We start from the raw sequence: 27,930 nt of genomic DNA, 5'->3' as shown, positions 1-27,930 counted from the left end.
TATTTTTTACAAAAACTGTTTCTACGGGGCCATAATGTAACATAGAACGTAATGGAGCCCTTTATACATTGTCGTGTATCTTTAGAAATAAATAATGGACAAACGGAGTCTTTAAACGCCTCAGATGTAAAGTTATTCGCTGTCAAAGTGAGGCCAAAATGGATGGGAGTCAATGGGAATGCTAACGCAAGTGAAGTTCTGCTACAAGATGGCGGCACGCAGCTGACTTCAACTTCCGGTCGACTTCCTTGCCGCCTGGGGCGGAGCTTCAAGAGGTCAAGCTCCAGCAATACTGGTGCTAGCCTTTGCAAATAAACACTCCACTTTTAATAAAAGCCTGTTATCTTTACAGAAAATGCACTCGATTTATAAGTCATAAAAAATGCACTTTATGAATTACACAAACAGGAGCATGGCACAATAAAAAAATAAAATAATAAAGAAAAAAGAAAAAAAGAAAAAAACTCATGGTGCCATCGCATGCTATTACAAACTTTATAATCCCCATTTGGGATTATGAGCTCAACTAATTCCAGCGGCCCTCTTCACATTGCTTTCATGTGCAATTTTAACTCCCACTTTCCTATTCACGGTCATCCTGGTAGCGCGTGAAGATACCATCAGTTGAAACAGACAGACAATGGTAGCTTTAGAAACATTAGCCTTACAGAGTGCCAAGATGGTCTTTTAGAAAGGCAATTTGGAAAACTAACGCATGATACTTACTTCTTCTGGAGGAGTAGCTGGATCACCAACAGTTGGCACTGCTCCTTCCCCTTACAGGAGAAACTTTTGTGCAAAAACTGCTTTATACTGATCCTCATTCACAAAGCAGTACAGTGTAAATGATTGTTGAGAGAGCATCTTCCTCAAAAACAGAATTAATCCACCTCATCTTCATTGGCTCAGATTTTGGGAGTAAATGGAGAGATGTGGATTCATACATCCAGCTACAGAACACCTAAAGCACTTGGGAGACATTCTCATCAGTGCAGACTGTGTTCAACACGCTTAGTGTGGTTCTAAGTATAAATGGCAGTGTCTGTCAACTTTCGTGGTCGAGGCCTGTGGCTAATATGTCACATTAGCAGCAATGCTGAATACAGATAGTTGGTAGACACTGCTTTTTACTTATGGGGATAAAAAAAAAGGAGTGGGTGGTTTTTCATCATTATACTGTAGGTTGGTTGTGTACACACACTACCAACACCACAGTTATGTCCAAGCAACATGTGAAAATGAATTTTGCATAATAGGTCCCATTTAGGGTCTGGTTATGCCTACAAAAGTACAACATAACTGTTGCACTCTTTATGAACAAATGAATGCAAGTAATGCTATAGCTTATGAGAAAACACAAAAGGAGGCAAATAAAAATGTAAAATGGGCAGCTGTTTGGCAACCACTTGTAATCTTAACAGCATGGAAGTGTGGCCTTAATATCCTATGTATATATGAATGTAAATTAAATAGAAATTACATTCAGTACATTTTTAGGTAATTAGGATTTTTTATATATTTTTTCAGTCAGAGATCACTTTTACTGTCTCTCACAATTATTGATGGCTTTTCATTTAAACAGTAAAAGATCCACTTTGCTTTTTGTGTTTTGTGTGAACGCAAGTGCGTATTTATATTTGACCATGTTCACTGAAGATGTATGCTAAAGTGAATTATTGGATCCTAAATGGACATTTATGCAGAGGATTACATTTCACCAAACCATTTTATGTACTTTGCAAGAAAAGTTTGCCAATTTAGTTTTCTAACTTTGAGAATTCAACAAACCTGTTTCTTTAAACCTGTGAAAGCAATGTATGTTGTTAGCAAAGACATACTTTTGATCATGATGTCATTTTGAACTACTTATCACTGTTAGTGCAGTCAGTTTCATAAGTAGTAGTAAGGGCAAATCCAAAATCCTTTATGGGAGAAGAGCTCAGATCTTACGTGTCACATCCAGATGGTGAAAACTACAAACTATAGGGTCACTTTCTTGGGCTCATGCTCCCAATTAGACCCCCTGGGGGACTAAGCCCTGAACAGTTGAGATGAATTCCATTCATGTTATAAAGGTTGACCTTTCAGTTGCAAACCATTTGACACTCATTAGCTTACCAACTAGCCTTTACTAAAGGCATGCAGCAGTCATTGATTGAGATCCTCTATTATCTTCCTCCATGCCTGATGCTTGTTATCTTTCATGCAAATGCTTCAGAGCTCTTTTATATTTCCACCTCCTTTGTCTTTGTCCTTTTTTTCTTTTGGTCAGGGCGGAGATGAGTGGGTAGTGACATTTAAGTGAGACTGAAACATTAATACTGATACTTTCCCATAAACTCAAACTGTATTATGCAAAAGGTCCTCAATTTCCTGCCATGAAATTTAAATAAATTTAATGAAATAAATACAGTAATGATGTAAATTATAGAAAAGACTTCTAGTTTCCTCAAACCTGAAATGTCTCTTTAGGTTGCAAACCATTTTGTGTGTGTGTGTGTGTGTGTGTGTGTACTAGGTGCACTTGGATTTTATGTTTGCTTTAACAATTAATGATTTATATCTAAATCTAGAACAACTAAATTTAGTTTGCTTCATCATCCGGATTGCATTAATGCAATTGGACATAAACTCAAAAAATAAACTCACATTTTGTGTATTGATCAAATTCATTTTTAATACGCACAAAAAAGGGAAGATTTGCATGTAAATGTATTAGGCCTCATGAGATTTTTCTGTCAAATAGCAAATAGAATTACATTTCTTCATATGACACATATATTTGTAATGATATAAAAGATTAATCATTTACTTTCATGTAATTCCAAACCATTCTGACTTGTATAATATTGGTAACCAAACATGTTCTATATTCTCACAGACTTCAATTGTAATGTCTGTCCATGCAATGGACCAACATTTTTCAAAATATCTTCTTTTACATTCAGAAGAATAAATAAATACATATAGGCTTAAACCAACATCAGGGAAATAAAATGATGATGATTTTCTGTGGAATGATTTAATATCACAATGTTAGGTGCATATGCATAAAAAGAGAGATATTGTTTTATTGAGAGAAATTGATTATTGTACTACCACTGCTCTTTAAAGGATTGTGACCATTAGTCATCACAGACCTAATAGTGATTCTACTCTGGAGAAGCAGCTATCCTAAACTGTGGCATTTACAAACTCACTATGGTCTCTAAGCCTGTCATCTTGGACAGAGCCCTCACAAAGTGTTATCATTATCAGAGTATTCAGTGCACAGATCTAATCAGAATCTTTTATGGATTATCTGGTGATAGTGTTCTATGTTCTTCATGGGCCTTGTTTACTCTCCATTTTTTTTTCTTTATCTCTCTCTGTTCCCTGTCACCAATTGAACCATCACCCAAGGACAGCTTCGGCAGTCTCAGGGAAAACAAATGGAATTCACTTAATTGCGGATAGACTGTAATTAAGTGGCACTGTGTCCATTGAGTAAATAAAAACAGCACTACTTGCTGAATAAAGTAAAAAAAAAAAAAAAAAGTAAAATGTAAAAATTGGCTCCAATAGGTAGAGTTTTCTTCATTACGTGCTGATCACCACAATTACTCTTCTTGTTCTGCAAAGCGCTTACTTACCATGCTGAGCTCTGCTAGCCTCATTTATCTACTGTATATCACATCAAACAAAAATATTTGTTTGGCAACTGTTGAAACCAGAACATTTTCTATTATTATTTAGCTATGCTCATGTCAAGCCTATCTGACTTCTGTCCTCTGTAGAACACAAAATAATACATTCTGAAAAAAATAAAATAAAATAATAAAAAAAAAAAAAAAAAATGGCAGTATTTGGACCCCATGAACTTTTATTTTATAAAAAAAAAAAAAAAAAAAAAAAAAAAAATATATATATATATATATATATATATATATATATATATATATATATATATATATATATATATATTATCAATGTCACTTAAAAGTACTGTGTTTTGTGCAGGTATTATATTGCACTATTTTACATGAATAAATGGACTATACATAAAATTGAAAATATTTGTACAGCAAATGTTGTATTTGTGCACCACAATGTTTCTCTTCATCGTATTGGATCAAACGCAGGCAAATACTATGGATATTTCTTTCTTCACCCTCTCATGTATTTGCTTTTCCTTAGTTATTGCCTTAGGTCATTCAGCTTAATCTGAATAATTTATCTTGTATTAACTTTAGTACCGCCTCAGAATATCTACAAAGTGAGTGAATGATTAAGGTAAAAGTCTGTGTCCAAAACAACATTGAACGCCACTAAGAGTTGTTTAAAATATCTTCTTATGTGTTCCACAGAAGTAAGAAACTCATACATGTTTGGAACAACCTTACTGTGAGAAAGTGATAGTAGATTTTTAGGGTGAACTGTCCCTTTAACTAATCTGAACCTCCTCCTCACCTTAATCAGTGTGTGTTCAGACATTTGGGAGAACAAGACCTTGTTTATGAAGGGGCCAGCTGAAAAGCAGAAGCAAAGTGATGAGGCGAGTGTGCCAGGCTCAGGTCTTCTGAAGCAGATTGGAAGAAGTGTCTACATGATTGACTAAGTGAAAACATATGGTGCTGGAAGACCCAGGGGACCAAAGGCTCTCTACTGAAGATGCTCTCCTCTCCCTCCCTTACTTCCTTACTTTCTCCTCCTCCTCTTTTCCGGCTGGTTGCTTGGTAATTAAGCGGGGTGCGGACCGTGTGGAGAGTAGAGCTGATGAGGTCATAAATAGGGTTCACAGGCAACGCGACTGTTATTCTCTGTAATGCATGCCCGAGCGTCTCAAACCTCTCTTTGTCTGTCAATTAAGGCAATTAAACTCCTGAGAATGAGAGGAGAACCTGGCTGCTCAGGCAATTATGCAAAATAATAATCACACAGTGACTGTCGGGCGACGTGTTCTGACAAAACAGCCGTCGGTGATTATGCATGCTTTTTCGGTGTGACGCAAACCTACGGGCCACTTCATGTCAGGCCACAGGCTCGGATTTCTGTATGACGGCATATCATCTGGTCTTCCAGCCCTGTTGTTCCTCTTTCATTTTGTAATCAGTACATGTCCGTTAATCAAATCTTATCAACCCACTGTGGTGAGTACTGATTAGGCCAGCCATTATCTCCTGTAATAGAAGAGATGTCGCCTCTTATACTGCAATTGTGCCTCACAAACAAGCAAAATGACTATTGCAATAAATCCCACAATAAGGCACTCTTCCTCTTATGCAAATTATTTCACCCAGACTACAGAAACAGCAACGTGGACACGATTCGCTGTGACATCAACGACTTCAAATGACTCTTTGTCTTATTTCCAATGTCTCTCTTTCTGTGCTCTCTATACTTCAATAACACACAAGAGGCAGAGCATGAAAGCATCCTCACTTTACAGAAATTGTGCATAATTTCAGTCGCATTACTCTTTAAAAGTGGTATTATGGTCAGGAAAGAAAAAAAAAACTAAGGAAACAGACTGAAGAACAGCCCTTGGGACATTAATATGGTGATTATAGAATGCGATGGGTATTCTTGGGAGATGTGCAATGTTTTCTTGGCCTCAAGTTGAAAAGCTATATGAGGACAGAAGCAAATAAGCAGCTGTTGTGGTTGAGGTTTCTGTAAATAAAGGGGCCAGGGTGTGGCGTCCAGCCTCTCCAGACAAAAAAAATGAAGGAAAGATAAGAACTCATAACAGATGGCTGCTTGCAAGGAAGCTTGAGCAAACTCTTCTCCTTGGAGAACATCCTTCAAAAGTGTGATGCAGCTCCAATACCCACCTGCCACTCTTGAGTGCCCTGCTCAGAAGAAATCAGAAAATGATGTGAATGCTGCTTCCACAGATCCAAATGCATTTGTGTGCGAGAACACGCGTTTTCACTTTGGATGGGATTTCTGTCCTTACCCCATGTGGCTTGCTGTCATTTGGGAGTTGGTGATACCACTGAGTCTGCAAATAAATAATGTATTAAACACTGTCTACTCTCTGTGGAGGTCTTCCCAAGTGGAATGCTTTCACTTCCATCTGGTGAGCGCTAATTAACAGACATGGGCGTCCCAACAGAACTGGAGACCACGCTCCTTACCTGGACATCCTCATCTGTCTCTTTTATCACAACATCCCCTAACGGCCTAATAGCAAATCTTATTTTTTTTTATTTTATTTTTTTTGCTTCTCCAATGCTCATGTTAGGTCATTCTCCATGTATAGCTAAATATATATATATATATATATATATATATATATATATATATATAAATCTGAATTTGAATGAAGTTAAGGTAGCAGCTAGGATGCATAATTGGAATCTGAATTTAATGTAAAGAAGTGGAATTAAAATGAATTTAAATTCAAATAAACATAAATGTCATTTTTACCAAGAAAGCCATGTTTGTCAGAATAATTTTTGAATACTGGCTTGACAAAGTCTTGTGAAAATAATAATAATAATAATAATAATAATAATAATAATAATAATAATAATAATAATAATAATAATAATCTATCTGTCTATCCATCCATCAACATTTTATCTTTATTATTATTATTAGTAGTAGTAGTACTATTATTATTATTTATTTTATTCATATCAGTGTCCTATCCATAATTTAATCATATTGTATATTAACTTTTGTGGACCAAGATGGAAGAACACTATATTTCCCAGAATGCATTTTTGCACTTGTGGTTTATAACCCTTAGTAAAGTTCTAAACCATGGGCAGATGGTGCTTATAACTTTACTAAGGGTTTTTTCTTTCTTCAGGGAATTTATAGTCATCAAACCAAATCTTTGAACAGGCTGTCAGAGCAGATTCACCACAAACAAATACACAGAGCCATCATGGCTGCCTCCAGCAGAGTAGGTCAGAAATGAGCCCTAGTCTGTGACTTGTGCCGAATCAGGGCTAGAAAGTGATTTGCAAGATTCATTTACAAATCTCATGAGCTCAGGAATATCATAAACCTGATCCGTCTGACAAATGGCCAATGGCAGCAACTGAGCCCAAGCCTGACAGAGGTTAGGGAAGACTGACAAAAACACTGTCTGGCACATAGAAACGTGCGCATACCTAATGTTTTGTTTCCTTTGAGCAGAAAGTGGACCTGTCCCTTATGGGCATATTATCCATTTGTTGTTTCTTTACTATCTGAACTATTCATCTGAAACACTTCTTTGTTGTGTTTTCAACAAAGTAGTTCCTGATGCTTGACACTGGCACTGCCATGGGTTTGGCTGGTGGAAGATGAGGTCTCAGTTTTCTTTCCAGCACAGCAGGGATATGGGGCACGAATAAAGAGAGAAAACTTTCTGGATGCTTTCTCCATACTTCATCTGACACTATCGACCGCTACTCACTCCGCCTCCTCCAGCCCAGCCGAGGCTACCAAGGAACTGTCCACTCTCTATTCCAGCCTCATCTCTCTACCTATGCACTCATCCTGTTCTCATGCTTATTGTGTGAGTCCATTGCTGATTATCATTGCTTGCTTCCTTTCTCTCTTGGTCTCACTTCCTATCACACACTGCTTGCAACTACACACATACTGTATTCACAGAGAGGAGGGTGCATGGGATGGAAGAGTGAATGTGAGAGAAAAGAAGGAAGGGAGAGAGTTGCATCAATACGTGCCCTTACAGTTTTATTCTCCGGAGCCAAGACATGGGTGACATCCTCCCTTGCCAGTGGAAAAGAAAGAACTGCCAAATTGTTTTTCCTAGACATTATGCAGCTAACTGCTGTGAGAGCCAGGAGAAAGCTGGGTTTGACTTTCCATCATCCCCTATGCTTTTGAATTATGTTGTGTTAAGCTGCTCTGTTTTCTTGAAACTGAACACCCATAATAATTGTGACAATTGTCTTCTTCTTCTTTCTTTTTTTTTTAAACAAAGAGTCTGAATGGGTCTGTTAGTCCTGTGGAACTCTAGAAATCAACATAAAAACCCTAAGTTCTTAGAGTAGAAAGTGAACATTTTATCTTTTTCTTGGTAATTATTTGATGTATTTGATCGGATGTAAAAATAACAATAACAATAATTATAAAATGAATACATAAAATGTACCTTGGAAACAGCTAATGTGCCACAAACAATAATTATAAAAAATATAAAGCTAACTGTGTAATTATAAGCATACAATGTAGTCTCTAAAATTCACTGTTATTCAAGAGAAGTTCCAGGGATGTTTTCCATTTCATATCATTTCTTGGGCTGAGCAGAATGAAATTAGCTTGAATTACTTAAAATTTTGTCTTTGCATGATTAAAAATAACATCACCCACATACCAGTCATTAAAAATGCCTTAATATGATGCTTCTAGGGGTGATCAAAATACCTGCAATCAGTCAAGTGTGAATAACATCATCTCACTAAGTGCGGAGGGAAGAAGTCAGCGTAGAATAATAACAGGATATCTCTGTTCTCAATGACTGGAAGAACTTTGGAGTGGAATGAATCATTTGTTAATTTTCATGAATAAATTATTTCTCCATGCATTAAAAACACTCTTAATGAGGGAATTCATCTTCTTTTTGCTCTTTTTTTTTAAATGGTTCCAGAGTGTGTGCATGAGAGAATGAGAGATAGTGACTATATGTGTGTGTGTGTGTGTGTGTGTGTGTGTGTGGCTGGGTGGCTGTGTGTGCGTAAGGTACAAATATTTTACCCTCAATATTTTTGTGGTTAATAAAATTAAATAAAAATACAATTAAAAAAATCTAAGCAAGTCTTTTTTACATATTTATAGCTTTCTTTAATTAACTAATATATGCTAATAAAATCTGTCTTTATATAAGATGTTTTAGATTTATAACTTTTTTTAAACTTTTTTTAGCATTTCCAGTGTGGTTATGGCCAATCTGTGCCACCCATTTTTGTTTATTAACAGTTTCTAATAATGTTCTGATCATAAAAAATATGATCAGAAAATAATTAGATTATTTTAATCCAGATCATCAAGGCAGAGAAACAATTATTTAAAGCCTTTCAAAACTTAGAACTTAGAATGCAATTAATTCACAGTCAGTTCTTCTGAAATATGCATAATTCCCATTTACCCCGCTTTCCTTAAATTTTAATTTTATGTGTGATCATTTTAATAAGGCCGAGATAAAGACTACAAAACCTGTATGGAAACTGAATTATACATGCCATCTTGCTAACAGACTACCAGGAGAAGGCAGGTCTTCCATGTCCACAGCCACTTCCAACCCGAGAGACTTTTGACACTTTATTTGATCTTGACATGGAGCCTGTACTGAGAATGTGAGAGAGAGAGAGAGAGAGAGAGAGAGAGATAATCTAATAAATCCAGCTTTAGTGTGAATAATATATTTATCTCAAAACATAAAAATACAATCTTACTGACCCCAAAATTTCACCGTACATGAAAAATTGTAAAGTATATGTGTAATAAATTTGCATACTGAGGAACTGGATGTTCAAAATAAAGTTAAAATGGCCTTAAGCAAACTGAGTGTTGCATATATCTTGACAGAATCATGATCCCTGTTATTGCAAAATTTATAATACTTAAGAGTTTTTTTTTATTTTTTTTTTATTGAATCTATCAAAAATGCCAGCTACTCTATCAGCCTTCTACTGCTAATTGGAAATAACAGAAAGCTACTCTGGTTGGTGTACAATTGGTAGGTTACCATAGTTCAGTTAGGCCGTGCTGGCAGAAAGCATATTTCTCTATTGTCAGGCATCGAATAGCAGCTCTGTATTCTTACAAAATAAATGCTTCTGGAAGCAATATAAGAGTACCAAACATTTCATCATATTATAGTCAATGTTTTGACAGAGACCCAGCAAAGGGAATGCTGAAAGACAGCTTAGCCCAAGTATTATAGATCGTCTTGGTATTTTTTATTTAATTTTTTTTTAACCCATAGGACACACTAACATAACCCTCCAGAATATGAACCAGCAAAAATGACGCACAGCAGCCATATACATCACCTAGAGCATGTTCGTCTACAGGTTCATCGGCTCATGTCTACTCATGTTAAACTTCCACTTCTACATGTGGTCTTACAGCCGAAGCTGATAAGGCGGTGTAGGTCTATGTCACATATCTCCAACACTGTGGTCGTATATAACAAAAAATAAAATAAAAGATGAAGCCTGGCAGACAGTCTCTGTGCCTGTACTCATTGACACCAACATCTTCATATCTTAATATCCATGCAGGAGGAGATAGCACTCCTATAAATTGAGTGAGATTATACTCGGCCCCTCCTGCATTGAGTGATGTTATCTGCAGTGAAGTGACACTGCTGCTTTGCTTTATTTACCAGAAGGTTGTGATGGTCAAAATATGAAGCGCACAAGGCAAGGCTTTTTACTCATATTAAACTAATGATAGTCTCTGAATGTCTTTGTCATAAATCACTGTGGCAGAGTAAACATTAGCACAGACTCCCTCATTTGCAATGTGAATGTATTCACGTATTTATCCTGACATGTTTTATGATCGCACCGAAGCTTCCCCCAACAGACACCCACCCGTCCACACACCTATCTCCCTGAATGGCAATAAATAATGAAACACGAGTGAGAAATCCATAGACGCAGAAGAGTGAAGTAAGTGTGCGTGGAAAATCAAAGTGTGAGTGTGTGAGAAAGCATAAAAGAAGAAGAAGAGGAGGATTCAGTCTTTATTTATTGATAATAACATACGCATATGCGTTTGCATCTATTCAAATAGGACATATCTCCTTATGTATGATGTCACTAGTTGTAGTGTGTATTGTAATATTTTTGTAAGATATAATCTATTCCGATCGCTACTGGAGACTTAAGTATTTAGAACTGAACGATGAACTTTTATCATTGTACTTCATTTTAAAGGGGTCATATGATGCGATTTCAAGTTTTCCTTTGTCTCTGGAGTGTTACAAGTTATTTGTGCATATATAAGATCCATAAAGTTGCAAAAACTAAAGTCTCAAACCCAAAGAGATATTCTTTATAAAAGTTACGGCTTATCTACACCCTCCCAAAACGCCTCACTTAAACACGCCCCCACATATCTAAGTCACTGTGTTGAAATATTTGCATAACACCACCCAAATGTGACCCTGGACCACAAAACCTTAAGTTGCATGGGGATATTTGTAGCAATAGCCAAAAATACATTGTATGGTTGAAAAATTTTGTTTTATGCCAAAAATCATTAGGATATTAGGTAACACTTTAGAATAAGGTTCCATTACTTAATGTTAGTTAACTACGTTTGTTAACATGAACTAAGCAAGAACAATCCTTCTACAGCATTTATAAGTCTTAGTTCATGTTAATTTCAACATTTACTAATGCATTATTTAAATCAAAAGTTGTGCTTGTTAACATGAGTTAATGCACTGTGAATTACCATGAACTAACAATGAATAACTGTATTTTCATTAACTAACATGAACGAAGATGAATAAATACAGTAATAAATGTATTATTCATTGTTTGTTCATGTTAATTAACACATTAACTAACATTAACTAATGGAACCTTATTCTAAAGTGTTACCGGATATTAAGTTAAGATCATGTTACATGTTCCTACCATAAATATATCAAAATGTTGTTTTTGATTAGTAATATGCATCACTAGGGATTTCATTTAGATGCAATTTACTCATATATATATATATATATATATATGTATATACATATTTTTTTTTTTGCACCCTCAGATTCCATATTTTCAAAAAGTTGTATCTAAGCCAAATATTGTTCTATCCCAACAAATACATTCCATACATCAATGGAAAGTCTATTTATTCAGCTTTCAGACAATGTATAAATCTAAATTCAGAAAAATTGACTCATAAAGTGCCCCTATTATGCCTTTTCAACTATTACATTTCATGCAGTGTGACATATGGCTGTATGTGAACATAAACTATCTGTAAAGTTGTGAAGCCGACAGTGCATGATAGATAAAGTTACGTTTTAGGTCGCCAACTTGCCTGCCCACAAACACACAAAAATTTTGGTCCCACTTTATATTGTGTCACTAATACCTGTGTACTTGCATAGTAACTAAATGTGTACTTAGTATGTAACCACAGACTAAGTACACATTGATATCTACAGCTGTAATATTTCTGTACCTACACACATGTAACAACCCTCAGGATGGTTTGTGTAAGTACAAATGTGTAACAGGACATTGGTAACAACACTTTTAACACTTCACTAAGTACACGTGTAACGGGAATTTTAGGGGTGTTAATGGGATCCAGGGGGGTGGAGATGGGTAGGTTTAGTGGTGTAAATGGGATTCCAGGGGGGTGGAGATGGGTAGGTTTAGAGATATGTAAAGTGGAAGGAGTTGGTTCTTGAGTTGAATTTGGTGCACTACTGTAATACCAGTGTACTTACATGGTAACTCCTCAGGAACTTTTAATCAATCAAGAATAATCAATGTGAATCTAGCCATTTTTGTTGCTAGTTGTTTTTCCATTATAATCCTGTAGGTAAAGGATAGAAAGGAATACAGTCATGCCCACAAATATTGGCACCCTTGGCAAATATGATCAAAAAAGGCTGTGAAAATTCATCTGCATTGTTAATCATTTTGATTTTTTATTTAAGAAATTCACAAGAATGTATCCTTTCATTGGATAATAAGAATTTAAAACGGAGGGAAAATATCATTATGAAATTAATGTTTTTCTCAAATATTCGTTGGACACAATTATTGGCACCCCTAGAAATTCTTATGAGTAAAATATCTCTGAAGTATATTCCCCTTCATATTTACAATTTTGAGCACTCGAGCATGATTATAAACATGAGATTATCCAGCCATTGCTTCCTGTTTCACAGAAATATAAAGTGGAGGGAAAACAAAGCCCAAATGCCCTTAATCATCCATTACAATCAGAAAAAACAAATAATATATTTCTGATGTGCAGCAAAAGATGATTGAGCTTCACAAATTGGTGAAGTGGCTTTAAGAAAAGAGCTAGAGCAGTGGCAATTCCCATTTCCACCATCAGGACAATAATTAAGAATTTCCAACCAACAGAAAATGTTAGAAAACTGCCTGGAAGAGGTCGTGTGTCTATATCGTCCTAATGCATGGTGAGGAGGTGAGTTTGAGTGGCTAAAGACTCTCCAAGGATCACAGCTGGAGAATTGCAGAAAATAGTTGAGTTTCTGGTTCAGAAAATCTTTAAAAAAATTGTCAAACAGAACCTACATCAACACATGTTGTTTGGGAGGGTTTCAAGAAAAATTATCCTAGCTCATCCAAAAACAAACTAAAGCATAGGGGCCCCTTCTCCCTAGGGAGGTATCAAAATTGCAAGCATAAGGAAAAGTCTGACTATTTGGAAACGCCCTGTATAGGTTATATAACAAGATGCTACCTAGCATTCGGGAGATCTTCTCATAAAGAGGATCTCAGCTTTGCTTCTCTCTGAAATAAAGTCTATCTTCTGGAAACAAAACCCTGAGACTGCGTGATTCCTCAGATGCATGGCAGACAAAAATACACTACATTTGGCGACCCAGATGGGACAGGAAAGGAGCAGCAGAGTGGGCGACTGCTTTTGAGCTGACTGATGAGCAACACACACAGTGGTGGCCACCATAGAATAAGGTAAGCATTTTTGCTTATATAATTAGTGTGTGTTGTTGACTGGTCAGTTCTGAGCGGTAAGGTCACGTAAATTTTCCCCTCCAAATTTAGAACTAATTAAAATAAATAAAAATTTTGTTTCCAGAAGAAAAACTGCATACATATTTGGTTTACTGAAAGGTCTTTTGGAAAAGGATAGTGTAGACAGAAATACATTGCATGCAATGGTCTGTGTTCATTGTGGGCTGGGCCTATAAGGGACAGCAATACACGTGAGCCAGATGTAGTATAGAAAGCGCGCAAAAGTCCTTTGGATACCGCTCTGTATATGTAAGATACAGAGGTATGAACGGAAAGGTGGGAAAGTCCTTAGGGAAGGCAGAAATCCTGAAAAGTACTGATTTTTACTTTGTTGAGGAAGTGTATCAGTGAAAGAGCGAGTAGAGCTGACAGGCCACTCAGGAGAGTGTAGAGTACACTGTATTTATGTACATTTAATGTAAGTGTCTGTGTGACTGGCTATGTTTGTGTGAGAAAATAGATTCTATATCTGGTGGAGCAAGAGGTGTTCTCCCCTCCTGAACCATCAATTGGGACTGATTGGGTTACAGAGACGGGCATGGCTGGTGTTGAGAAAGGATAAGTGCAGGAGCCCTAAAACAATAAAGTTAACTGTATGAATATTGTTTTAGAGAAAAATAAATAAATAAAAATGTTCCAAGAAATGGACTGTGCCGAATATAAAAATAATATATTAATTAAAATAAGATATGCATTTATTATTTAATAACTTGCTTTAATATATGAATTTAAAAGATGCACGTGCTTAAAACTTTATATCTAATATGTGAGGACATCTAAAATTTGTATCTTGTTATCCCTGGGACACAGTATGAAAGTTAATCCATTACAGAGTTTCAGAGATTGGGCTTGTGTAAATGTAAAAAATAAAATAAATAACTTGTGCAATGTGGAATGAAAGCAAGATTGGGTGACCAAGTTAATAGACATTTTGATACAAAAGGCATTTTACAATAGGAAGGGAACTAGTTGCTTAAAGAATTAAATTTAAAGGGGGGGTGAAATGCTATTTCATGCATACTGAGTTTTTTACACTGTTAAAGAGTTGGATTCCCATGCTAAACATGGACAAAGTTAAAAAAATTAAGTTGTACGTTTGAAGGAGTATTTCTGTTCCAAAAATACTCCTTCCGGTTTGTCACAAGTTTCGGAAAGTTTTTTTAGAGTATGGCTCTGTGTGACGTTAGATGGAGCGGAATTTCCTTATATGGGTCCTAAGGGCACGTCTGCCGGAAGAACGCGCGTTCCCGTATAGCAGAGCAGAGAGAGGCTGAGCACAGACAATCACTGATCAGAGTGAGAGCGTCGCAAAATGTCACAAAAGGAGTGTGTTTTTGGTTGCCAGGGCAAGACAACCCTGCACAGATTACCAAAGAAAAAACAGCATTAAGGGACCAGTGGATGGAGTTTATTTTTACAGAGCATCAACGGAGTTGTGCAAGTGTTTGTGTTTGTTCCCCTGCATTTCGAAGATGCTTGTTTTACAAACAAGGCCCAGTTTGACGCCGGATTTGCACATCGTTTATTTCTTTAGGATAATGCAGTCCCAACAAAAACGGGTCACGGTCGTGTGTTGGAACCGCATGTGGTGAGTAAAACTGCTTTCCTCACGGTAAAGTCACAGCTTCCAAACGCTCTCAACGCAAAAGCCTACTGGTGCTCGTGATTCTTTAGCTCCGCCCACACGTCACGCCTCCAGCCGGTCGTGTTTTTCCGGGAAAAATCAGTACAGACTATCTTTCTCTTATGAATATAATAAAACTAAAGACTTTTTGGAATTATGAAGGATGCAGTACTACTCTATAGGTACTCAAGATTAACAGGATATTAATTATTTTATTTACAATAATAGGAATTATTTTATGTTGGTTAGGAAACATTAATTCACCAATGCCAGATTATTCTGAATCATGTATGCAAATATAGAAGAAAAATGATGATTGAAGTCTTTATTTTACCATACACATGTCATGCTGTTATAAAAGGAAGGTTTATTTTGTTTTATTGCAGTATACTTAGATAAAAAAGGTAGCTGATTTCTGCATCTTGCAAAGAAGGAAAAAAAATGCTTGCTATTTTCCTGCAATGAAGAACTTGCTTTACTAACAAAGAATAAGAGAACTGCTGTTTTCAACCAGATGATTTTGTTTTTATTAAGAGACCACTGAAAGAAGAGGTTGAAAAGTAAAAATTAGAAAAATAGCTGCTCAGAAACAATTTGGTCAGAGGTTACATAGGTACATTTTTTCAGATGACTTCTGGAACAGCAATGAACTGGAGTCTGTCGAGAAATGGCAAAGCAGCAAACACAGCTGCAGAGAGAAGAAGAGGGAGGGGCTGATGGACGCTATACCCTCCTGAAAGAGAAGAACACACTTCAGCAAGGAGAAAGACTGAATTAAAGCAGGAAAAGGTGAATCTTTCACTTGAGACTTTTCCTGAGGTTGAAAAGAACATTATGAAATGCAAAACTCTGGCAGAAAACAAGCAAAAGCCAGACTGAGAAGAAGCAGAGAAACAATGGAGACCGTATGCCACAACATCAGGTCTTTGAGTGCCATCACATACTGATGACCCAGTACAACAGCCCAGGCTAATGATCTATCCAGAAGGATTTCCATCCCTTCTGTGCACAGGTGCTGAATATACAATGAACACTATAGAGACTGCTTCAAATTTAAACTATTTTATTTCATTATCTTATTTACTATGTTTTAATCTTGATTATTCACTGGTCTCACAGCACTTCTTTAAATTCAGTGTTTTAACTAATTTTTCTCAATCTGCTTTCCAATAAGTTCCAGTCCCGCCTTATGTCTTAAAGAAAAAAATTGAAAAATAATAATTTTGACAGACAGAAGTGAGTACTTGACTCACCAATCAGATAAACATGGAGTTGGATTTGACATAGTAAGGCCTATTTCATTAACCAATTGGGTAAAAGCACAACCGAATATTTGAAAAAAAAAAAAAAAGCTGAACCCTTTTTTGGGGAAAAGGAAAAATAGAAAAAAAGGATATCTAAATGAACAATAGAAAAAATATATATTGTTGAGAAAATATAAATATTGGTCACTCCATTTTGTTTAAAGGTAATTTTCTAAGGTAAAACTGAATAAAATAATAATGAATAAAAAATTATTTCCAAAATCATGAAATCACATATACTGTCATCACTGGGGATAACAAGATGGAAATGTTGATGGCCATGGATCCTAGATTATGCAGAGATCTCCAATCCTCCTATCAGAGTTGCTCATGAGCAATAACAAAAAAGTATTTGAATAAACTTTAAATTAGACAAACACATGACATTTGAGAAATGATAATTGGCTCTCTCAAATGCCCAATGCCTAGGCCTAATATTCTAAACAAATCAATCTATTAGATTTTGAGGAAATAAGGAAAGAAAGAAAAAGAGGTTTATACAGCTGTGTTACACTAAACTTTATGGAAACTGATAATGCCATAAGTTGCATGACATCTAGAAACTATGTGGAATGATACCAGGTCTACGCTAAGTAGAGTCTAACATCAAAGGTTCATGTTATCCTACACAAAATTTGCCATTCCACAGCTAAAATAATTTAGTTCACAATCAGCTGACATTCTGAAAAAAAAAAGAAAAGAAAAAAAAAAAAACGTTTTTGGCAAAAAAGGGGAGTGAAAGTGTGTGAAAAAGTATGAATGATGTTGTTGTATGGCATGAAAGAGAGTGTCTGACGAGACACTGAGGCAATTCAATCAATTTGCTAAAACAGCTGTATACAAATTTGAATGTGGTCCCACAGGGCAAACTTATGCCTAGTAAAATAATGACCATGGATGAAATTGGTTAAGTTTCCTGGTCAGTACCTAGGTCTTTGTTGTGGCAGAAAGAAAAACAGTGCCACACATGCGCAGCGTATAACATGGGAAGGCAGAGCAAAGCAAGCTTGCTCTGTCCACCCCACATCTAACTTTCTTTTCAGCATATCATGATGGAGCTGATTGTGTCAAAAGAATTAAATATTGTGATAACTGAATAACCAAATTGTTGAGAATAAAATTCAAATGAATTTAAAAATAGTAAGGATGACGAAAACGGAGTAAAACCAAATTCTTTGTTATATTATAAAAAAAATGGGTATTCACCCTTTTCTTATTGTAAAGACAGCACTGGAATTGTGAAAGCTCAAAAAGGGGCAAAGACAGCCCTCAACCCACATTACTTTCCACAGGTCACACCAAGAAGGACGACTAGCAAGACGGCTTTGCTTCTCTCTGAAATAAAGTCTATCTTCTGGAAACAAAACCCCGAGAATGCGTGATTCCTCAGATGCATGGCAGACAAAAATACACTACAAACTTTCCACAATACAAAGTATAACATTCTGGACACCAACCACAATTTATTTGTAAAGCCTAACTTACTGGCCGCTGCTGTGTGACATCAGAGCAATTACATGATAAATCTAATTTAAAGTGTTACACTTTCTTGGTGTTACACAACAAAAAGGTGTTAGTCCTGTTTCACATTTGTACTTGCATTAGCAAAAAGTTTCCTGTTACACATTTGTTCTTACACATGCCGTTCAGTGGGTTGTTACATGCGTGTATTTACACAAATATTAGATACTATGTAGATACTGTAGATACTATGTACCAATGCGTACTTACACTGTGGTTACATACTATGTACACATCTAATTACCATCTAAGTACACAGGTATTAGGGACACAATATAAAGTGGGACCAAAATTTCTATGTGGTTAACATCATTTCGAGAAGATGCTGTATCCTATGCTGTGAGAGTAAATTTGTTTGATCACAACTAATAATTACCACAAACTTGTCAACACCTGACACTTACCACTGAGAAATGTCCTGGTCTAGTCGTGCTTGTTGAATCAGTCTCTTGTCAATCAACCACTCGAGTTGGTGAGCTACAATACATACCATCTTTTCTACAGGTATGTATTGACAAGTCTCCAGGGCTGTCATTCTGTCATGACAATTGTCGTTTCGTTTCTGACACGCGCTGTATGCGGTAAACCAATCCAAAGCCGTAGAAAAATCTCTCTATGACTCTGGACCAATCACAAAGGACTGCACCATCTGACCTATCACAGGGGTTTAGAGAGACTGATCTTTGAACTGTTTTGCATGAGTCGTTTATTAATCAGGTAAAAGGTAAAAGTAAGTCTATTTTCTGAGAAAACGAACATGTTTTTTGACATTGCATGCATGTAAACATGTTTTAGGAGACTCATAAAACAATATTAGAAACCTTAAAAATAGCATACTAGGGGCACTTTAAGACTTTAAGTGCGATACGGGGTCACAAATGTTTACACAAAGAAAGAAGTTGTGACTTTTATTCTCACTGTACTATTGTTGCAAACCCCTTTAATATTTGTAATATAAATAATAATAATAATAAAAAGACACTGTGCTGCCAAAAACACTGTTCAATTATACATCAACTGGCTTCTGTAGGTCAGCAGTACTGTGAACTTCAAGTTAAAGGATCAACAAACACTGTTGTCATTTAGAAATAAGAAAACGTGGTGTTTGAATCGAGACTGTGATCTTTTAATGATTAATTGTGCTAAGATGCTAAACACAGAACAGCCACTGTTTCAATGTCAAGACGTTCCTATACCATCATGAAATATTGTAGAGCTCCCTGTTTGTGTTTAGGTCTGGAGATGAAAAGATCTCCCAAACAATGCCTAGATCTTGTGTCCAATGAAAAAAAACTAGCCTTGTTTTCTAACAGATAAATGGATGAATAGATCAATCCACTGCTTGGACAGGATTGAACCTTCTCTGAGCAGCCTTTTCATACATTCTTTTGATAACGTCACTATATAAACCATAACGATATGTTGCTCTGAAAATTTATCTAGTTTGGTTCGAGGCACGTCTTTTTTCTTTCACTTTATGTTCTACACTTTTTGTGTGACAAAAGACTGCTATACTATCTGTAAGAAGGCCATTTAAACGATAATGTCATTGTTCACACAAAGCATCGAGTCTACTAGAAAGTCACTGACAAAAATGGAAAACATTTTCCCCACGATTTTCCCAGCAATGTTGTCAATAATAAAATTGTTTCATCTCAGACATGGTAAATAAACATTTTTGCCATTCAGATATCATCCACGTAACTAGCCATTTTAGTCAGAAATGCCTTCAGTGTGAGACTTCAACAACAGCTTTTTTTCTCTTTCTCTCTTCATATTCTTTGTTTTCAGTCTTTGCATGAATCACACCCAAAGGAAAGCTGCATTTGTCTGTGGATCATTTATCCAGGCTGTAAATAGGGAGAGATTAGCTCCTGCGTTTCTGACAGGTGCACTCTATGCTGTGTACTTGCTCTTCATCTAGAGAGCAGAAACAGTATCTCAAGTCAGCAGTCAAAGGGCTGTAACTGTAGAGTCAGCTATAGTTTGCTTAATTAATGGACTATACAGTACATATAAACAGTTGGTAATTGGTGTGAATTATTGCTTCAATACAGTTATTTTAATAGAGAAAATTATTGTGCAGTTCTAGGCCTGTAATGTGCTACTGTAAAGCCACCACTGCATTTTAATAGATAGATAGATAGATAGATAGATAGATAGATAGATAGATAGATAGAAAATTAGAAAGTTATTACTAACACTTTACATTTTTCATAAACTGCATCACTGTCCACATGCTGCTATAAGACATGCAGTCTTTTTCCATTTTTTTTTTTTTTTTTTTTTGGCATACAATCAATTATGCACATTTAGCACAAATCCAAGTTAATATTTAAGATTGTGGACTCAGGGCATATTTATCAGTTCCTTGAATATGACAAGACATGTAATTATGACTAGTAATGCGTAAACAAATTTTCACTATTTTATAATCTTATTAAGAGATTAGAGCTGGAAAATGGCTTAACCACAGCTGTCTGTTTAGGGCCGATGGGCTGGGGTCTAAGCGGACGATAGATTTTCTTATATTTTTGCCCTTGTTGCTATTTAGACCGTCTTTAGCACTGAAAGAAAAGTGCTGTCTTGCCTGCACCTTTGACAGTAATCTGTCATGACATGCTGTATTTTTCTCTGTCTAATGGGTTAAGGTTAGATCCAATGGCTTTCCTTCAGAGTGCTTCAATATGTTGGCATATGCATCAGCGAGGTTTGCAGAAATAAATGCACATACATTTTAAACCAATCATGCTAGAAAACATGTTTGCATACCAAGCACGACGGTACTGGAAATGGTTCACATTGCTGACTTGCAGGTTTCTCATTGGAGCCACTTCGAGAAGTAGAAGAAAAATCTTGTACAGTTTTAGAACACATTTATTTCAATTTATTAATATTAGAACTAGTTACATTATTATTTTTTTTTTTAAATCATAATATATATGTTATATAAACAGGTTGTTTTTGTTGCATTTTTGCAAGTGTACACAATACCCCAATTCAAACCCAATAAAAGCTGAACAAATGCAGAAATGTTTAATGTTGTAATGTTTCAGAAATTATTCCATTAAAAGGGCATTTTGTTCCACTTCCAACACCATTTTATTGCAGCAGTAATAATATATGTAAGATTGTGCCTCTTCAGCAGCAAAAAGAAATAGGAGTATTAAACTACCAAAACATGCACAAACAGACAAAAACAGACACAAGCACATAAAAGTCTCATCATCTTATTTCACTCTTAGAATTAGCCTGCAAACAGAGGGAGTGATGGGAACGATCACGTTTGAGACATGAGCCTCGGGGGGGAAAGGAGAAAAGAGAATGGGAAGCGGGAGGGAGGGAGCGAGAGAAGGAGCAGCCCGCTAAGACATATGGAGTTAATATGCTAGTGCTGGGTAGCTAGAATTATCACTGTCACATAATCCACGTCTGTTTTATTGTGTTCTCTAAAGTCTGCATGCACTTATTAAAAAGCAAGCAAACAGCAGTGCATTACTGCTGTTTTCTTAAGTCTGTCGAACAATATGTCAAAGTGCCCCGCGCCACTGTAGCAAGCTAATACACAATCAGTTTAATACACTGGCCGAGCTAATGGTACTATTTTTCTTTTAACTCTGCGCGCTATTGAGCTATTAAGATCCCTGCAAAAAAATGACTTTTGCAAATTGTGCACTATTTTAAGGGGAAATTCACAGGCCAGAATATCTAATGTGTCTCTTTTTGAACACATAAGCGCACCCATTTGTTTTGGCTGGGGAAAGGGCCAATTTAACAAGTGAGCAAGCTATCTGGTCGACTTGGGTCGGTGGCCTGAAATTGATTATATCCCACTGCTTTTCAGCCTGATTAATGTTAGTTTGTGCCCCCCCCCCCCTCCCCCTTACACATTTTGCATCATTAAGCAGTGATTTGGCTAAATATATATAAAAAAAAAAATAATAATATTGCAGGAGAAAGAGTGTTGTTGTTCTGAATAGCTGTTCAGCACCTGCGGTAAGTTAATATTAAGTAATTTGCATTGTACAGAGAGAGTATTCCAAGTACCTCTGTCTCTTTTTACTTGCTACTGAAAATATTTCAAATTTCCCTTGCCTGTCCAAGCACTGTGGTTGTATTTATTAAATGGATCAGTGTTTTTGAACAAATCAACTGAATAAATTATTCAATGACTCACTTATAAAGACTATGGGTAATTCTCAATTGCAAGGATGCGTCCTAGTAAGGCTGCATAATTTGGCTACTGTGTAATCAAGTACCATCAAATGTCTTCTCAATTTGAAGCATCCTTGGAAGGCAGACTTCATTAAGCATATTTTGTAGGACGTATCAAGTGTATCCTCTGTGTTCTACATTTACACACAATCCACCAAAAGCACACATATTTGAAGTACATCATAATCATAATCAGAACGAGCTTTATTGCCAAGTACACAAAGAGGAATTTGTTTTCGTGATCGAAGCTCCGCAGTACAACAGAATGACAGCGACAGAACATAAAACACATAATAAAAGAATAAAAAAATAAAAATAAAATTACAAATAATAAGGTAAGGAATTACAATATGCAAATTGACTATTGTAGGCAGGAATATTACAAAAAGCAGTTATGTATTTACAGGTATATTATTTGCAAAATTTAAGTGCACACTAAGTATGTTTGTTAGATAAATAAGTGTATGTGTATATAAATATAAAGTGTAGTGTTTTCCACAGTTATTATCAATTGTTCATTAGATGGATTGCCTGAGGGAAAAAAAAATGTTCCTGTGTCTGGTCGTTCTGGTGCTCAGTGCTCTATAGTGTCGACCAGATGGCAACAGTTCAAAGAGGGAGTGTGCTGGATGTGAGGGGTCCAGAGTGATTTTGCCAGCCCTTTTGCTCACTCTGAATATTCAAGCATGAATATTCATGTAATATTCTTACATGAGCCCAAAATTAAGTTTATTTATTAAGTTTTATTTGGTTTTCTTTCTTATATATATATATATATATATATATATATATATATATATATAGAGAGAGAGAGAGAGAGAGAGAGAGAGAGAGAGAGAGAGAGAGAGAGAGAGAGAGAGAAAGAGAGAGAGAGGCTATTCTTTTTGTATTTTATCTATTTGTTTTCTTTTTATTTATTACACAATTAACAGAAAAAAAAGGAATCTAACACTATATTGTCCTATTATTTTTCTAGTCTGTCTTTTTTTCTTATTATGTATTATATAATAATGAAATAATAATGAAATAAGTATTTAATAATAATAATAAAAACTGCTAAGTGTACTGCATTAGGCTAACTGAGACATGTCATAGAACTTACATATCACTGCTCTTTTGTTGATTTTAATTGCTTCTATTGTCCTCATTTGCTTATCACTTTGGCTAAAAGTGTATGTTAAATGAAAGTGACATGACATACAGCCAAGTATGGTGACCCATACTCAGAATTCGTGCTCTGCATTTAACGCATCCAAAGTGCACACACACAGCAGTGAACACACACACACCATGACCATACACCCGGAGCAGTGGGCAGCTATTTATGCTGTGGCACCCGGGGATCAGATGGGGGTTGCTCAAGGGCACCTCAGACATGAGACTCAAATCTACAACTTTAGGATTAGGAGTCAAACTCTCTAACCATTAGGCCATGACTTGCCTAGACTTAAATTACTTAAAAATTAAACTTATTTTTTTTTTTTTTATATATAGCACATTAACATAATATAGCAGTCTTTCAATTAAGCATCACTTTCTTTATTCCTGAATTAATCAAAGTTGTTGAACAGATTGGCTGAGTAAGCAATTCAACTATTCACTCATAGCAAAAGTCACTTGTTTCATTTGGGAATGAATTACCTTTTTTTTTTTTTTTTATGAATCTATTCAGTTAAAGGATCAACATGACCCACCCAAAGAAGGGTTATTTCTCGCCACCTACTGACTTGCTGTAATCTGTAAAGCCCCTTTCACACTGCCATTCCGGCAAGTACACAGGTAGTACACGTTTTCTGGCAGTTGTTCCCGGGTTGCTAGATTTTGCACTTTCACACTGCCAATGATTACCTGGATATGTGCGTGCTTTCACACACAACCCGTAAAGATCCCATAACGACACGTGACATCAGGGCGTGACGTGTAATGTACGAGTCGAAAACGTTAGGCACGTAATACTTTCACTGAAGCAAGCGAACAATCTCGGCGTCAGCGCGGAAAGTGAGGAACAAACTGATCTCTGCTTCCATATTTTTTCATCGCGAATGCTGATTTTCCTTCAAAACAGCCGGTAATAGAGTCACGTGATAACGCGGGTCATCACTTCGACACAGCATTATATCTGGCTTTTGTTCACACAGCTCTCGCCCCGGTTGAACCCGGCAATGTTACTAGGTCCCCGACCCGGGTTCAATGCCAGAATCAATCCCGGGACGTGGTTGCTTTCACACAGAAGGCGACCCGGCAATGTTCTGGCAATATGGTCGGAAGTGCAGTGTGAAAGGGGCTCATGAAATAATAATAAATAAAAATCCCCACTGCTAATACACAGACTGATCACATTTTGTCCACTACCCAACACAAAACATTTGTGAAAATATTTATTCTGTGAGGTTTAAAAGGCATGCATCAGTACATGTTGGCTAGTGCACTGATAACTTTAAACACAATCACATTTTGAGCCCAAGAGGGTGCTTGTTTGTTCAAAAGAGTGAAAGAATTGGGATTTAGTGGGAGAATAGAAGAACATTTGTGGAGAAATGAAGACAGATGGAGATGGTGGAAAAAAGGTCAGCCACCTGCAGTTTCCCCCTCGCTGATTCCTCATCACGCTGAGCTTCACGCTCAGCTCTAATCAGCCATGAGCATGACTCATACAGGTGATCACTACATATCTCCCTAGCATGCTGCCCACCAACACTCACAGTTCATACTCCACTGTGACATGCTCTTTCCAGATTAATGGACTGCAGAGTCATTACACCAATATTTGACGGGTGTCACACCTTGACTAACTTTGATAGATGGATACTAAACCACAATTGCCCGTTACTGGAATTTGTGTGATGTGATTGTCAAAAAAATTACTTCAGTCTGTTAAAGTTAGCGAGGGGCACAGATCTGCCTAATAAGGTTTTTTTTTTTTTTTTGGATTCTTAAATGTAAGTCACACACACCTCAACAAAAGTGACTGTGAGATTTGAGTGCTGTGGGGTAGAGACCTAGCAGATCGGTGAATTAAGTGTTTTAATTAAAACATAGCACATCTGTCACAACCACTGGACCAATTAGCATAATGCCTTACAGCCTAAAAAAAGAAGGGAAGGTTGTTAAATTCTAATTTAGCCTGCGCTCGAAGATTGGAAACGAGTCTTTGAAAAGGTTTGCAGCCAAACAGTCAGAATATCTAGCAAGATGATTCAGCTTGTATTGTGAGTCAGCTCTTAAAAGATTCATATTGTATTAAACGTATTAGCCTAACATGTGTGTGTGTGCGCGTGTGTTTGTGCATACTATATACATAGTTATATATATATATATATATATATATATATATATATATATATATATATATATATATATATATATATATATATATATATATATATATATATATATAGTAAACTTAAAGGGATTATTGATAACACTGGCATTGATACGTGTTTTAAAGTTAACTATTCTAAAAAATTATATTAGACACAAAACCTTATTTTTTCCCAGCTAAAATAAAACAAAATAAAATAAAGTAATTCTACTGTGATTCATCCTGTGAGTCAATTTCTATTATGGAAACACTGAGACATGATATATGAAATGGCTAGAGGTTTCTATGAGTCAATATATCACAGGAAATGTAACACTGCATTTTATGAGTGGTTGATATCTAAGCGAAACCTTTGCATGATACATTTAGCTCCTTCATGTGATGTCAGAGTGTATTTTCATCTGTCAGCCAATCAATATGATTATGCATATATCTTATTGTTTCCAATATTGTGGCAGTGATTTCACAGGGAGGTCAACATAATATCGTCACCTGATATGGCCACTTATTACAAAACTAGACATCTTTTACTGTCCCCAAGTGGTTCATCCATCATGCATGCCTACATCGCTGTCTCCTCACATACAAAATAATGAGACTGAGCTCATGTTTCTATGCTGATGACATGCTATTAAATAACCATGTTTAGGACATAAGCTGTCATATCAATCATGTCTTGCGGATGCATGAGGAAAAGGTATAAAGAAAAGTTGACATATTCATGATGACATATTTATGAAAAAGTTTAATGGTCTAATGATCAATTCAGATCATATATTTCAGAGGTCAAGACAGTTGTTCATTAAAAAATACTTAATAAAATAACCATGTTTAGCAGAGGACTCATATCTAAGCCATTTGGTGATATATAGTCTAAATACAACACACAAAACCGCACATAATGTCACTTTTGACCCTAATAAATTTCAAACCATCCCTCAATATCAAAAATGTGCTTTTTTCATGCTATTGGTCAATGTGCTCAAGGTTTCTAATGTGAATTTAGTGTCATCCATAAGATTATAGTGAGGTTAGTGGAAAAGGGGAACTTTAATTTGATTATCATGTCTCAAGGGTTCTCACTGCTAATCATTTTTTGCAAGATTATTTCAATTTATTTTACCCTCAAGGAAAAGGAAGGAATTAAACTGAACAAAATTCGATTATAATTTCCCCCCCTTTACATAACCAAAGGGTGTATTTGTATTGTTAACCTGCCTTGGGCTCTGATGAGATATTAAATCTGCTCCAACACATCTGTTAAATGTCTCCTTTAATAAGCAACAAAGTATCAGTTTTCTATTAAAGCTATTACAAAGTCCAGCAAATAATGTCCAGTACAGGCTCTTTTTTTCTTTTGCTGTTTATTGCTATAACATGAAACGTATTGTGCAGGATTGTAGCATGTAATTCATATGCTGTCTTCTCATTCAGCCCAAAATATCAATATCAGAAAATCACCTTGGTATTATACAGATCATTAGAGAATTTGTCCAACTTGAAATTCTGTCTGTACAGGGCAGGTATGTTTAACATGCAGACATGTTTTGCCTAATAAGTGTCTTCTTTACCTTGCTCCAGGGTATTTCCACAGTTGGTCAAAGGAGAGGTCGAGACAGAGTGAAGGACCCTTAAGGCTTGTGAGAGAAACTGTGACACCTGAAGCCCGATTGTTAGTGGACAGCTAAAAGCGGAGCACAGATGTATCAAGAGACACACCATCCTTGTTAGTATTTTTTGCCAATATGCAGCCATTATTAAATTAGAAATATCACATTGAATTGAATGCAGAATTTACGGTAACGATTAATTTAATTATTATTACTGTTATTATTGCATTAGTATTGTTATAACTGTTAGTTGTACGGTGAACTACTGCAGAGAGATAAAAAAAAAAAAAAAAGTTTGACTTCTCGAAAAGCTTAGCGCTACAGGACAAAGCTCTTTGTCTAACCAGACAAACAAGCTCTTGATAAATGAAAACTTTTTCATGCATTAAAAACAAGCTTCAGACTCAATGGATATTTGAAGCGTTTTACATTTTTAGACTTGTACCCAAATAGGGATTACATTTTCATTCTATATTTGCATGCTTGCATATTTACATAATCTAAAATCTCTATTTGCATATGTCTTGTGCCAGAACTCCATAGCCGGCACTGAGAGCATGTGCACTCCTCTGCTCTTTCATGGTATTTGCCAATGGAGAAACTGAGCTGGAAAGCTAAGCAAATGAGATTA

This window comes from Carassius gibelio, chromosome B14 (genome assembly GCF_023724105.1).
Source record: "Carassius gibelio isolate Cgi1373 ecotype wild population from Czech Republic chromosome B14, carGib1.2-hapl.c, whole genome shotgun sequence".
In the NCBI taxonomy this organism is placed as follows: domain Eukaryota; kingdom Metazoa; phylum Chordata; class Actinopteri; order Cypriniformes; family Cyprinidae; genus Carassius; species Carassius gibelio.
The sequence above is the reverse complement of the archived record's forward strand: the minus strand, read 5'-3'. Positions refer to the sequence as shown.